The sequence below is a fragment of the Pongo abelii genome, chromosome 11 (assembly GCF_028885655.2).
Source record: "Pongo abelii isolate AG06213 chromosome 11, NHGRI_mPonAbe1-v2.0_pri, whole genome shotgun sequence".
In the NCBI taxonomy this organism is placed as follows: Eukaryota; Metazoa; Chordata; class Mammalia; order Primates; family Hominidae; genus Pongo; species Pongo abelii.
Window position 1 is genome coordinate 122,759,254 of NC_071996.2, and position 15,690 is coordinate 122,774,943.

At 43.0% G+C, this 15,690-nt stretch overlaps 1 long non-coding RNA gene across 1 annotated transcript in view; it reads left to right on the forward strand.

Annotated features, from left to right (window-relative positions):
* The window catches only part of LOC129057889 (uncharacterized), a 35,672-nt gene extending 21,711 nt beyond the window's left edge, over nucleotides 1–13,961 (forward strand). Inside the window, exon 3 of the long non-coding RNA XR_008522666.1 lies at nucleotides 13,211–13,961. This is a non-coding gene — a long non-coding RNA (uncharacterized LOC129057889). The remainder of the gene's footprint in view (nucleotides 1–13,210) is intronic.
* Nucleotides 13,962–15,690: the final 1,729 nt, after the last annotated feature.

The following is a 15,690-nucleotide window of genomic DNA, read 5'->3' on the forward strand; positions in this document are numbered from 1 at the left end:
ACCAAGACATTTCCTAACTGATCTATTGATTCCACTCTTTCCCCTATCAATACATTCTCAAGTAGCCTTTTAAAATTGTATATCACATAATTCTATTCCCTTCCTTAAAATCCCCAGTGATTTTTCCTCTGTACTTTGCACAAGATCTAGATGCTCTACTGTTGCCTACAAAGCTCTGTCTAGGCAGTTTTGGGCCTATTTCTCCAATCCCAACTCCTATCACTGGTTGTTCTGTTTGTTTTTCTAAAGTGACATTTGAGAAATGAAAAAATATAACTAAAATAAAAACTCACTGGATGAGCTCCAAGTAGGATAGAAATGACAGAAGAGTCAGTCAACTTGAAGATGGGTCAACAGAAATAATCCAATCAGAACAAGAGAGAGAAAAAGCATTGGGAAAAAAAAAGTTAACAGAACTTCAGGGACCTGTGGGGCAATATCAAAAGTCCAAAATTAATGGCATTGGAATTCCAGATTAAGAGGAGAAAGTGTAGCACACACAAAAAATTTGAAGAAATAATTTCTGAAAAATTCCCAAATGTGTGAAAAGACATAAGCCTAAAGATTCAAGAAGCTTAATGAATGCCAAATAGAATAAACTCACGTCTATACTCTGACACATTATAATCAAAATTCTAAACACTGAAACAAAGAAAAAATCTTAACACACATGACTAAAGAACAATGGGATTCAGAAAACTGAATTTTTCATTATAAACCACGGGGGTCAGAAGGAAGTGAAATAATATCTTTAAAGTTGTGAGAGAAATGAGCTGTCAACTAAGGATTCTATATCCAGCAAAAATATACTTTAAGAATGAAGGTGAAATAAGGATATTCTCAGATGAAGAAAAACTAAGATAATTAATTGCTAGTAGAAACATCAGGAATGAAGAAGAGGAACAGAAATGACAAGTGTCTGAATAAATATCATAGACTATTCTTCCCCTTGTGAGTTATTTAAAATATGTTTGGTTAAAAGCAAAAATTCTAGCCTGGGCAACATGGCAAAACCCCGTCTCTACCAAAAAAACCCAAAAAACAAACTAAAACATGAAAACAAAAAATTAGCCAGGCCTGGTGGCACACACCTGCAGTCCTACTTACTCAGGAGGCTGAGGAAGGAGGATTATCTGAGCCCAGGGAGGTCAAGGCTGCAGTGAGCCATGATTGCACTACTGCACTCCAGCCTAGGCAACAGAGTGAGACCCTGTCTCAATAAATAAATAAAGAGGTTGGGTACAATGGCTCACACCTCTAATCCCAGTACTTTGAGAGGCTGAAGTAGGAGAACCACTTGAGCTCAGGAGTAGCATGGGAAACATAGCAAGACCTCATCTCTACTAAAAATTAAAAAAAATTCCAACCTGGAAACATGGCGAAACCCTGTCTCTACAAAAAATACAAAAATTAGCTGGGTGTGGTATTGTGTGCCTGTAGTCCCAGCTACTCAGGAGGCTGAGGCAGGAGGGTTGCTTGAGCCTGGGAGGTGGAGGTTGCAGTGAGCTGAAATCATGCCATCGTACTCCAACGTGGGTGACAGTATAAGACACTCCCTCAAAAAAAAAAATTCACTGGTTCTGATGGGACAGCATGCCTGTAGTCTTAGCTATTCAGAATGCTGAGGCAGGAAAATCACTTGAGCCCAGGAGATAGAGATTGCAGTGAGCTATGACCACACTACTGCACTCCAGCCTGGGCAACCTGTCAAAAAAAAAAAAAAAAAAAGGCAAAAATTATAACATTGATAGGATTTTCAAAGTATGTAAATGTAATTGATTCTAATAGACAACTACAGCATAAATGGGGAAGGTAAAGAGATCTGTATGCTGGTAAGATTTCTATATTACACTTAAAATGGTAAAATAGTGATTAAAAGTAGACTTGGAAAAATTAAGTATGTATACTGTAATCCCTAGAGCATCCACTGAAAAAATTATACAAAGAAATATAGTAAAAAAATTACAACAGATACATTAAAATAGAATATTTACAAGTGTTCCAATAATCTAAAGGAAAGGGGAGGAAAGGAACAACACAACAAAAAAAGAGGAAACAAACAGAAAAGAAACAATAAAATGGTAGATGTAAATCCAAAGATACCAATAATTGTGCATTGTCTAAACATATAGATTTAAAGACAGAAATGACCAGAATGGCTTTAAAAAATAACATGTTATCTACAAGAAACTCTCTTTAAATATAACTATGTATGTAGATAGGTTAAAGGTAAACATGAGAAAAAGTATGATGTGCTAACATGAATCAAATAAAAACTGGAGTGGCTATATTAATATTAGATTAATTGACTTCAGCACAAAGAAAAATGCCAGGGATAAAGAGGAACATTACATAATGATAAAAGGGTCAGGCCATCAAGAAGACATAGAACTCTTGGTGTGTATGTACCTAACACCAGAGCCTCAAAATACATGATGCAAAAATGAACAATTATAAAAGGAGAAATAGACAAATCCATAATAATAATAATGATAATTATTATTTTGAGACAGAGTCTCGCTCTGTCACCCAAGCTGGAGTGCAGTGGCATGATCTCGGCTTACTGCAACCTCTGCCTCCCAGGTTCAAGTGATTTTCATGCCTCAGCCTCCTGAGTAGCTGGGATTATAGGCGACTGCCACCATGCCCAGATAATTTTTGTATTTTTAGTAGAGACAGGTTTTTGCCATGTTGGCCAGGCTGGTCTCAAACTCTTGACCTCAGGTGATCCGCCTGCCTCGGCCTCCCAAAGTGCTGGGATTACAGGCATGAGCCACCTCACTTGTCCCAAATCCATAATTATATTTGGAGACTTCAACATTTCTCTCTCAGAAATCAAGAGAACTAGTAGACATAAAAGCAGCAGGCTTACAAGAACTTAATCACACCACTAACCAGTAGATTCTAATTGACATTTACAGAACACTCCACCCAACAACAGCAGAGTACACATTCTTTCCAAGTGCCCAATGGAATATACCCACATCCTGCATCATACCCTGGATCATAAAACAAACTTTACTAAATTTAAAATAATTGAAATTATACAAATTTGTCCTATGACCATAATGCAATTAAACTAAAAATAACAAAAAATAACAGTGAAGTCTCCAAATACTTGAACATTAAAAACCACACTTCTAAGTAATACACAGGTCAAAAAAGTCTTAAGGAGAATTAGAAAACATTTTGAACTGAACAAAAAGGAAAACATCAAATTTTGTGGGATGAAGCTAGAGGAATACTTAGAGCAAAGTTTATGGCATTATATGCTTGTATTGGGAAAGTCATCTAAAGGAAGAAACTAAAGATAAAAGCATAAATCAATAAAATTGAAAACAGAAAAATAAGAATCAACCAAACAGAAAGCTGCCTTATTGAACAGGTTGATAAAATATTTATCAGTAAGATAAACCTCTAGCAAGACTGACAAAAAAAGACATAAATTACCATTATCAGGAATGAAAGATATCACAAATTGACCCCATAGACATTAAAAAGATAATAAAGGAATACTACAAACAACTCTTATGTACATTTATTTCACAACCTAGTTGAAATGGACCAATTCCTTAAAAACCACAAACTACCAAAACTCATCCAAGATGAAACAGATAAATGATCTTACAACAAGAAATTGAATTCATGTTAAAACTTCCCCCCAAAGTAGTCCACAGGCTAAGATGGTTTCTGCTATGGTTTGAATATATCCCCCAAATTTCCATGTGTTGTAAACTCAATCCCCAAATTCATATGTTGATTGGAGGGGGGCCTTGGGGAGGTAATTAGGATTAGATATAGTCATCAGGGTAGGGGCCCCATGATGGGACTGGTGGCTTTATAAGAAGAAAGATCTGAGGGGGCACACACACTCTTGTCCTCTCATCATGTGATGCTTTCTGTCATGTTATGACATAGCATGAAGGCCCTCACCAGATGCCTGTTCCTCCATCATAGACTCCCCAGCCTCTAGAACCATATAAAATCAACTTCTTTTCTTTATAAATTACCCAGTCTGTGATATTCTATTAAAGAAATGTGAAATAGGGCTGGGCACAGTGGCTCAAGCCTGTAATCCCAGCACTTTGGGAAGCCGAGGTGGGCAAATCACTTGAGGTCAGGAGTTCAAGACCAGCCTGGCCAACATGGTGAAACCCCATCTCTACTAAAAATACAAAAGTTAGCTGGGCTTGGTGGCATATGCTTGTAATCCCAGCTACTTGGGAGGCTGAGGCATGAGAATCACTTGAACCTGGGAGGTGGAGGTTGCAGTGAGCTGAGATCATGCCACTGCACTCCAGACTGGGTGACAGAGACTCCATCTCAAAAAAAAAAAAAGAAAAAGAAAAAAGAAATGCAAAACAGATTAAGACAGTTTCATTGGCAAATTCTACCCAATATTTCAAGAATAAATAACACAATCTCTTCCAGAAATTAGGAAAGAATACTTCCCAATTCATTATATGAACTTAATATTGCCTTGATACCAAAATCAGAAAAAGACAATACAAGAATAGAAAATTGTAGGCTGACATCTCTTATGAACATGGGCACAAAACCGCTAAAAAAATTAGCACATTGAATCCAGCAATATATAAAAGGAATCCTAGGATCATAAGGTGGGTTCAATATTTGAAAATCAATGTAGTCCACAATTTTCAACAGTTTAAGATGAAAAGCCACATGATCACATCAACGAATGCAAAAATAGTATTTGATAAAATTCAACATTCATATTTAAAAACAAATAGGCCAGGTGTGGTGGCACATGCCTATAATCCCAGCACTTTGGGAGGCTGAGGCAGGTGGATCACCTGAGGTCAGGAGTTCAAGACCAGCCTGGCCAACATGATGAAACCCCATCTCTACTAAAAATACAAAAATTAACCGGGCATGGTGGTGGGTGCCTGTAATCCCAGCTACTCGGGAGGCTGAGGCAGAAGAATTGCTTGAACCCAGGAGGGGGAGGTTGCAGTGAGCCAAGATTGGGCCATTGCACTTCAGCCTGGGCAACAAGAACGAAACTCTGTCTCAAAAAAACAATACAAGCAACAATAAAACAAGCCTCTCAGCAAGGCTGAAATAGAAAAGAACTTCAATCTGACAAAAGGGCATCTACAAAAAAGCTACAGCTAACGTCATAGTTAATGATCAAAATACTTCCCCTGGCTGGTCATGGTGGTTCCTGCCTGTAATCCCAGCACTTTGGGAGACCGAGGTGGGCAGATCACCTGAGGTCAGGAGTTTGAGACCAGCCTGACCAACATGGTGAAACCCTATCTCTACTAAAAATACAAAAACTAGCTGGATGTGGTGGTGGGCGACTTGTAATCCCAGCTACTCGGGAGGTTAAGGCATGAGAATCACTTAAACCCAGGAGGCAGAGGTTGCAGTGAGCTGAGATCGCGCCATTGCATGCCAGCCTGGACGACACAGCAAGACTTTGTCTCAAAAAAAAAAAAAAAAAAAAAAAATTCCCCTAACAGCAGAAAACAAAGGAAGTAGAGTTGTTCCTCAATATCCATAGGAGATTGGTTCTAGGACCTGCCGTCAAGATCAAAATCCTCAGATGCTGAAGTCCTTGGTATAAAACGGTGTAGTATTTACATATAACTTACGCATATCTTTCTGTATACTTTAAATCATCTCTAGATTACTTATAATACTAATACAACGTAGTGCTATGTAAATCGTTGCTATACTGTATTGTCTAAGTAATAATGACAAGAAAAAGGATCTGTACATGTTCAGCACAGACGCAGTTTTTTTTTCAAATATTTTTGATCCATGGTTGGTTGAATCCAAGGATGTGGAACCAGAGAGTGCAGAGGGCTGCATGACCCTCTTGCCACTCCAGTTCAACATAGCACTGGAAAATGATTCCATTCAGGATCCTCTTTTTCTGGTAAAAGAACACCCTATAGAATTTCTTCTAGTGAAAGTGTGTTGGCTGCAAGTTCTCATATGAAGATTTTCTGAAAATGTCTTTATTTCACTTTCATTTTTGGGAGATATGCCAGGTATAGAATTCTAGGTTGGGCCAGGCATGGTGGCTCACGCCTATAACCCCAGCACTTTGGGAGGCCGAGCCGGGCGGATCACCTGAGGTCAAGAGTTCAAGACCAGCCTGGCCAACATGGTGAAACCCTGTCTCTACTAAAAATACAAAAAAATTAGCCGGGCATAGTGGCAGATACCTGTAATCCCAGCTACTCGGGAGGCTGAGGCAGGAGAATGGTTTGAACACAAGAGGCAAAAGTTGTGGTGAGCTGAGAACGCCTTGCACTCCAGCCTGGGTGACAAGAGTGAAACTCAACTCAAAAAAAAAAAGAAAAAGAATTCTAGGTTGGCCATTGTTTTCTTTTGGCATATTGAGGACATCAGTTTATTATATTTTTGTTACCATTATTGCTATTGGCATAACTGTAACTTGTGTCTTAAAAGTAATCTTCTGGCTGGGTGCAGTGGCTCATGCCTGTAATCCCAGCATTTTGGGAGGCCGAGGTGGGCAGATCACAAGGTCAGGACATCGAGACCATCCTGGCTAACATGGTAAAACCCTGTCTCTACTAAAAATACAAAAAATCAGCCGGGTGTGGTGGTGGGCGCCTGTAGTCCCAGGTACTGGGGAGGCTGAGGCAGGAGAATGGTGTGAACCCAGGAGGCGGAGCTTGCAGTGAGCTGAGATCGAATCACTGCACTCCAGCCTGGGCGACAGAGCGAGACACCATCTCAAAAAAAAAAAAAAAAAAGTAATCTCCCTCTGACCTATACCACTGCTGTTGTATTAGTCCATTTTCTGTTGCTTATAACAGAATAATTGAAAGTGGGTAATTTATAAAGAAAACGCATTTATTTTTTACAGTTGTTGAGACTGAGAAGTCCAGGCTTAAGGGGCTGCATCTGGTAATGGCTTTCTTACTGGTAAGGATGCTTTACAGAGTCTCAAGGTGCCACAAGACATTATATGGCAGGGGGGCTGAGCATGCTAGCTCAGCTCTGTCTTCTTCCTATAGAGTCACAGTCCCACCCCTGTGATAACACATTAATCCATAACCTATTAATTAAGGAATGGATTAATCAATTTATGAGGACAGAGCCCTCATGACCTGATCATCTCTTAAAGACCCCCTCTCAATACTGCCACATGGGGATTAAATTTCAACATGAATTTTGGAGGGAACAAGTATCTAAACCATAGCAGTTGTATTTAAGATCTTTCTCTGTGTCTTTGGTTTCCTACAGTCTCACTATAATGTTTCTAGGTATGGATTTCTTTTTTTTTTTTTTTTTTTTTTTTAATCCTGCATGTGTTTCTTTGGGGATTTTTTTTTTTTTTTTTTGAGACAGTCGAGTGACGCAATCTCGGCGCACTGCAACCTCCGCCTCCTGGGTTCAAGCGATACTCCTGCCTCAGCCTCCCCAGTAGCTGGGATTACAGGCGACTGGCATAATGCCTGGCTAATTTTTGTATTTTTAGTAGAGACGGGGTTTCGCCATGTTGGCCAGACTGGTCTCGAACTCCTGACCTCAGGTGATCCGCCCACCTCGGCCTCCCAAAGTGCTGGGATTACAGGTGTGAGGCACCGCGCCTGGCCGGGAATTTTTACATTGAAGGCTTACATATGTTTTTGTAAAACTCTAAGCCATTAACTCTAAGTATTGTATCTCCCCATTCTGTCTCACCTTTCCTTTTCAGTCTTCAGTGAAGTGCATGTTAAACATTATTGCTCTATCCTATATACTTCTTTTTTTTTTTTTTTTTTGGATACAGGGTCTTGCTCTGTGTCACCCAGGCTAGAGGGCACAATCACAGCTCACAGCCTCAACCTCCTGGGCTCAAGTGATCCTCTTACTTCAGCCTCCTGAGTAGCTGGGATTACAGGCACGTGCCACCATGCCTGGCTAATTTTTGTATTTTTTGTAGAGGCAGGGGTTTGCCATGTTGCCCAGGCTGGTCTTGAACTCCTGGACTCCAGTGACCCATCCACCTCGGCCTCCCAAAGTGCTGGGATTACAGGCCTGAGCCATTGCTCCCAGCTCCTGTATAGTTCTTACCCTCACTTTTGAATTTTCAACAGCCTTCATCCAGTATTTTCTTCTTATTTGTACTCCAGTTTATGAATGAATTATCTATTCTGCTGTTTTAATCTGTTATTAATCCTATCCCATGAATTTTTTAACTGGGGTAATAGAATTTTTTTATTTTATTTTATTTTTTATTTTTTTATTTTATTTTTTTTTTTTTGAGATGGAGTCTCGCTCTGTCGCCCAGGCTGGAGTGCAGTGGCACAGTCTCGGCTCACTGCAAGCTCCGCCTCCCAGGTTCATGCCATTCTCCAGCCTCAGCCTCCTGAGTAGCTGGGACTATAGGTGCCCACCACAATACCCAGCTAATTTTTTGTATTTTTAGTAGAGACGGGGTCTTACCGTGTTAGCCAGGATGGTCTCGATCTCCTGACCTCGTGATCCGCCCATCTTGGCCTCCCAAAGTGCTGGGATTACAGGTATGAGCCACCGTGCCAGGCCTAATTTTTAAATTCTAGAATTTTTCTTGGTTCTTTTCCAAATTAGTTTTGAAATTTCTAATGGTTTTTAGTTCTGACAATATTTTCAAATTTGTCCTTTATTGCTATGAGCAGAGTAAGCCGTGTTTTTTCATCTGGATCTGGCGACACTGTAGTACTATTTTTGTTTTCTATTATTTTACTGCTTCTCACTCAAATTGTCTCATTTCCTCTTGTGACTGTTTATCTTTGATTGTGTGCTGGACACACTGTTTGACCAAAAACAAAACAAAAAAAAGCAGAAATAATTTTGAGACCTACCTGCACTAGCAATCTAAAATCGCCTTAATCTAACTTTAGGATTCCTCAATGAGTTGAAGCTTGACTGCCTTATGGACAAGAGCTAGTGTACCTCTGTTTCGCCCTTCTCGGGTGTAACTCTGCAGTCCTAAGGGAAAATGAAGAAGCTTTTTGTTCTTGTTGTTTTTTGTTTGTTTTAAACCAGAGACCTTCCTCTTCACAGGCTGTGAATTTCCACATTTGATTCTGTAGTCCCACAAGGCTGGCAGAATTCCAGCTCAGCCTCTCAGCTGCTTCTACCCAGTCAGCACGCTTTCTTATCCCTCTGGATTCTGTCCCCTCCTGGATGCTGACTGGCCCCATTAATTTCTCATTATCTTGACAGTTCCTTGGTGCATTAAGAAGGTATGCTTTAGATCTTATCCTTAATTTTTAGTCGTATGTTAGACATGGCTTGTGCTCCACCTCACATCCTCCCAGCCCATCTCTTTACTCCAGCCATTGTTGTAGAAGCCAGATGGGAGCAGATGCAGAATAAGAGCAACTTGCCTCTGCTGTGCAGCCAATCCCTAGATTTCTGTCCTAAAACTTATCTGTCCCTGCGGTGAGGGGTGCCTGCAAGAATCTACTCACCCATCCTAGTGCATGAACAAACCAAACCTCCTCTATATACAGATTTCCTTGACTTGGGCTGTCTTTGACTAATCAGGGACAGAAGCTGGTCAATAAGCACTGCTCTCCCCTCAGTCTTAGGCAAACAAATCACAGGCATATTCTCCTTGGCTCCTCAGAAGTCCCCAGTGAGCTTGAACCTTAGTTGTCCACAGTGGTAAGTAGTTCAATTACACATGCTTAAATTGATTTTCCCTACTTTCCCGTTTTAATTTCTTACTCGCCCGACCAACACCTGTTCTTTAGGATCATAGCCAAAAATAAGGTACGTGCATTTAAGCCCAATTCTTGAACTCTTGGGGGAAGTTGGGGGCTAAACACAAACTAAGACAAGGTGTCTTCAGCAATATTGGTATAAATTATCAAGTCTACCATTGCCAGGAGCAGAAATCAAGTTTTCCGTTGTTCTTCTGTTTTTAATATTGGAGCTATTCCAGGATGTTTGTATGTTTATGGGAGCTGTCTAGAAATGAGGAGAAAATGATAGAGAAAAGAGAGGAGAGAATTTCCTTCTTCTTTTTTTTTTTTTTTTTTTTTTTTGAGATAGAGTCTTGCTGTGTTGCCCAGGCTGGAGTGCAATGGCGCGATCTTAGCTCATTGCAACCCCTGCCTCCCAGGTTCAAGCGGTTCTCTCACCTCAGCCTCCCGAGTAGCTGGGATTACAGGTGTCCGCCATCACGCCCGGCTAAGTTTTGTATTTTTAGTAGAGACAGGGTTTCACCATGTTGGTCAGGCTGGTCTCGAACTCCCGACTTCAGGTGATCTACCTGCCTCGGCCTCTGAAGTGCTGGGATTACAGGCGTGAGCCACTTCACCCGGCCAAGAGAGGAGAGAATTTCTAGAGTGATGATCCTGAATAGGCCTCTGGCTTGCCCCTCTCTCCCTCCCCCGGCCCCCTCCCCTCCCTTCCCCTTCCTTTCTCCTTTCTCCTTCTTCCCTTCCCTTCTCTCTTTCTCTCTTTGCCTTTCTTTCTTTCTTTTTACTTTTTTCCCCCTAGAAATGGAGTCCTGCTCTGTCACCCAGGCTGGAGTGCGGTAGCATGATCATAGCTCACTATAATCTCGAACTCCTGGGCTTGAGGGATCCTCCCACCTCAGTCTCCCAAGTAGCTGGGACTACAGGTAGAGGCTACCACACCTGGCTATTTAAAAATGTTTTTGTATATATGGGGAGTCTTACTATATTGTCTAGGCTGATCTTGAATGCCTGGCCTCAGGCAATCCTTCTGCCTTGGCTTCCTGAGTCACTGGGATTACTGAGCCACTGAGCCGGCCTCTGGCTTTAATTCTTAGGAGTAAACCAAATTTCTTTCTGAAATCCTTCCTCCTCCAGTCACCCCTTTTTCTGTAAGTAGCATGATTATTTTCCCAGGCAATAGTTCTCTAAATTTAGGTGGCTTCTCTCTTTATCTCTTCACTGAAACCCAGATGCTGAGACCAGCTGGGTTGAGGAGACCCTAACCCAGCGGCGCTAGAGGAATTAAAGACACACACACAGAAATATAGAGGTGTGAAGTGGGAAATCAGGGGTCTCACAGCCTTCAGAGCTGACAGCCCCGAACAGAGATTTACCCACGTATTTATTAACAGCAAACCAGTCATTAGCATTGTTTCTATAGATATTAAATTAACTAAAAGTATCCTTTATGGGAAACGAAGGGATGGGCCGAATTAAAGGAATAGGTTGGGCTAGTTAACTGCAGTAAGAGGATGTCCTTAAGGCACAGATAGCTCATGCTATTGTTTGTGGCTTAAGAATGCCTTTAAGTGGTTTTCCACCCTGGGCGGGCCGGGTGTTCCTTGCCCTCATTCCCATAAACCCACAACCTTCCAGCTTGGGCATTAGGGCCATTATGAACATGTTACAGTGCTGCAGAGATTTTGTTTATGGCCAGTTTGGGGCCAGTTTATGGCCAGATTTTGGGGGGCCTGCTCCCAACACCCAGACAGTTGCCAAGGCCTCTCAACTCACTCTTCAGCACAACTCTCAAAGGTGTCTCCTTTCCATTTGCTCCATCTCTGCCCAATTTCAGGCCCTTAGAGCATATGTAAGTCATCGTATCACTGTTCTAATTGGCTACCTCCTTTTCATATATTTTCCCCCCTCTCCTCCTGCATTCATCCTTCAAATATGTTACTTCTTTGACTACAAAATGTCAGTGCTCCCCATGGCCTCTTAAAAATGAGACCTAGGCCAGGCGCAGTGGCTCACGCCTGTAATCCCAGCACTTTGGGAGGCTGAGGCGGGCGGATCACAAGGTCGGGAGATCGAGACCATCCTGGCTAACACAGTGAAACCCTGTCTCTACTAAAAAAAAAAAATATATATATATAAAATTAGCCAGGCATGGTGGCGAGCGCCTGTAGTCCCAGCTACTCAGGAGACTGAGGCAGGAGAATGGCATGAACCTGGGAGGTGGAGCTTGCAGTGAGCCGAGATCGCGCCACTGCACTCCAGCCTGGGCGACAGAGCGAGACTCCGTCTCAAAAAAAAAAAAAAAAAAATGAGACGTAAATTATAAAGCCTGGCCCTCCATCATCAAGCCTAAACCTACTTTTCCAGACTTACCTCCAGCTGTTCCAGAATTACTCGTTCACCCACTAATCTTCCTGCTTTCCCACTTCTTCATCTTGTATGCTATTGTCCATACTTTATCACCTCCTATTGAAATCCACCCCAGACCTCCAGGGCCAACTCAAAAAGTTTCTTCCTTGCTGAGGCCTTTCTATATCACCCAGTTGCGTGTACAATCAAGGGTCACAGACTGTCAGAGTGGAGAGGTCCATTTGTAAGGACAGAATTCAACACCAATTTCATGGATGGCGCAGTACAGTCTTCCAGCTGTAGCTCTTTACTATATTTATTTAACTCTACTCCATAAATATGTGTTGAGTACCTGTGCTGTACCTAGGTACTATGCTAGGTACCCATGACACAGAGATGAGTCAGTCATATACAGTGACCCCAAGGAAAAACAAGGTATACCTACTTACGAGGTATAAAGTCAAACATTGAGTTTGCACGGAGAAGAGGGTGATGAACTCAGGTGGGAGAAATGATTGGAAGGTCAGAGAAGGCACAATAGAAAAGGGGATATTAAGCTCATATTTTTATGATAAGATGGATAAGGTGTGTTGGTGGGTACTTGGGGTAGAGAGTACTATATGTATAAGGGCTGAGCAGTGAACTATCAAGGCCCAATTTGAGAAACACGACGGGGGGCTGAATTGCTGAAGCACCCACACAGGCAGAAAGGAGAATGCCTTTAAATAAGACAGGAGAGGCTGGCAGGAGACTGAGGGCCATGTGGACCAAATAAGCCTGGACTTTTTCCTGTGGGTTATAGCGCCATTAAATAGCTCCAGGCTCATGGAAGCAAGGACTTTGTCTTGTTCACCCCTGTATCCCTAGTGCCTAGGACTGAACCCAAAACATAATAGATCGTCTTAGTTTGGATTCACCTGAAAGGAACCTTGAAAAGAGGATTGGGTGCAGGTGGTCTAGGTGGAAGGTCATTCCTGAAAGCACAAGTGAAGGAAGGGGAAAGTGAGAGAAGGAAAGGAGAAAAGCCAATAAACAATGTCGGTGAGCAGGTTGTTGCTGTGGGCAATTGGGAATTGACCCTGCTGGGGACTCCTGAGGATCCCTGTGGAAGCTGTCTCAAATTTATCCCACCAAGGGGAGGATACATTGGAATATTTATCCACTAACTCAGCCTTTTTTTTTTCCAGACAGTCTTCCTTTGTTGCCCAGGCTGGAGTGCAATGGCACCATCTTGGCTCTCTGCATCCTCTGCCTCCCAGTTTCAAGAGATTCTTGTGCCTCAGCCTCCGAAGTAGCTGGGATTACAGGCTCCCGCCACCATGTCCAGATAATTTTTGTATTTTTAGAGATGGGGTTTCGCCATGTTGGCCAGGCTGGTCTTGAACTTCTGACCTCAGGTGATCCACCTGCCTCGGCCTCCCAAAGTGCTGAGATTACAGGTGTGAGCCACCACGCCCAGCTAACTCAGCCTTTAACATGTTGATGATTGCCCCTGTGGGTGTTAAGTCCCAGGCCCTTCAGGGCTGTCTGGTGCACAGGTATGCAAGTTCTCCTGGCAATCCAGAAAACCCACAGGACGAGAATCAGAGTGTTTCCAGGGTTCGAGGTGGGAAGCTGTCAGCACATAGACGCTGTCCACGTGCTTGCTGCAGGTAACCTCAGAGATGGGCCACTGGATATGAGGCAGGGCACCTGCCTGGTCTGCTGCACAGGTGTTCAATATCTATTGCACAAGTATGTCGTATGTATGTCTTCCTTCCCTGCCTAGCCTTCAGTTGCCTTGAGGCAGGAACTATGTATTGCAGAGGCCAAGCACAGTAAAGCACAAATCTTTACAAATGTGGGTTGAATAAAAGAAAGTAAACTGTTTGATGGGGAAAAGTAAAGTGGGTGGTAAGGGTCAACCTAGCTAATAAAAAGAGGTATAAATAAATATGACTAGTTGAGCATCATATTTATTGATGTCCTTACAAGCAAAGCGGCAGGGGAGAGGACATATATTGGTGGCATCATTGAGCCTGTATACTAAAGGACTCTCTTGTAATTTCTCTGTATTCCATAGTGGAGGGGCTTGATATTTTCCCTTGTGCTCCCACTTATGAGGATTGAATGAGCTGACTACCCAATGAACACTGAAAATTAACAAAACAAAACAAAATAAATGAGCTGAGTGTGCAGGTGCTTTGAGAAACATAAAACTTGGGGCATGGGACCTGCTGGAGCTTGGTTGGGTTGAACATTGGTGGCTAGACTCCCCTTTCCCAGGGGAAAATTGACCATAGGTACCAAAAGTTAAATGTGCATAGCCTTTGGCTGTGGAATTGTTTGTGGATTCTTGGGGTGGGGCTGGAGGGGGTGGATTTCCTTGACCTGGGGTCTGGAGGGGGTGGATTTCCTTCTATCAGGGGAAGGAAGACCAGTAAGACACATCTGAAGGCTGTGTGGGGATGGCTGCCTTGCCACCCTGCCCTTCACCTGCTTTAGAAATGACCCATGGAAGGAAAAAGGCATCTGAAACGAGGCCTTCGGACAACCAGGGGCTGGCTCTCTGCACCCACTCCCCAGGCTTCCCTGCATTTGGCTCCCACCTCTCCCAGCTCTCACCTGGGAGGCTCTGGCTTGGTCCCTCGGCCCACCCATTCTGCCTCCAGACAAGTCTGCTGAGTTTTTTTTTTTTTTTTTTTGACTTTAATAATCCAGATTTGGTTCAGCCTGAAATTGTCCTTCCCGAGAGCATCAGGGAAAGTATGAGGAATGGGAAGCTTCCCATGTGGCCTTAATCAGCTACGAGGTTGTGACTCAGAGTAGGGAATGGCTCAAAGATATCCTAAAATGGGAAGAAACAAGGGATTTTCAGTTAATGCACCCAGGCAGTGGTTGCCACTCCCCTCCCCCTCCCTTTCCCCCACCAAGTGCAGAACCAATCTCAATAGCAGTCTCAAGGCCCTTCCCTTGTTCCCCATCTCTAATCCCATCTCCTTCCCAGGATTTTCCATGAGACACATTAGGGGTTTCTCAGGTTGCCTGAGCCTGAGGCATAGCAGCTCCTTGTTTGCATACTTGACAGAACCATGGCAACCAGTCCCCATCATGGGGTCAGTCACAAGACTAACGATGTGGCCCAGCAGCCAATCCAAGCAAAGGAGCCCTGCTGCCATGGTGATGGGGGGGCGGGGACCACCAGTTTCCTTGAAGGGCTGAGGGGCTGGAGCACCTCTGAGAAACAGGTTGCCCTAATGGAGCCCATGTAGAAGTTTCCCAGATCCACTGCCACGATCATAGTCCCAGGTACCAGGATCCCACCTGGACAGCCTGGTTGCCCCAGACAGGTCTACCTGTTTACACTCTTGTCCATTTCAAAATCCATTTTCCAACAGCATCAGTGTGTCTTTATAAAATGCTTATCATATTGTCCTACTCGCTTCCTTAAAAATCCTCCAATGCCTTCCCACTACACTTTGAATAACACCCGACCCCCTGTCTATGGACTACAAGCCCCAAGTAGTCCTGGGCCTATTTTCCAAGCTCATCTGCTGTCACAGGACTGTGTTCCCCTAACAAGCCCTGGAATCTCATCTAACAGCAGACGTATTTGAAAGCTTCTTTGCCTTGGGGACTCTTCCTCCAGATCTCTCCCTGGCTGCCTCCTTGTCATTTAGGTCTAAGT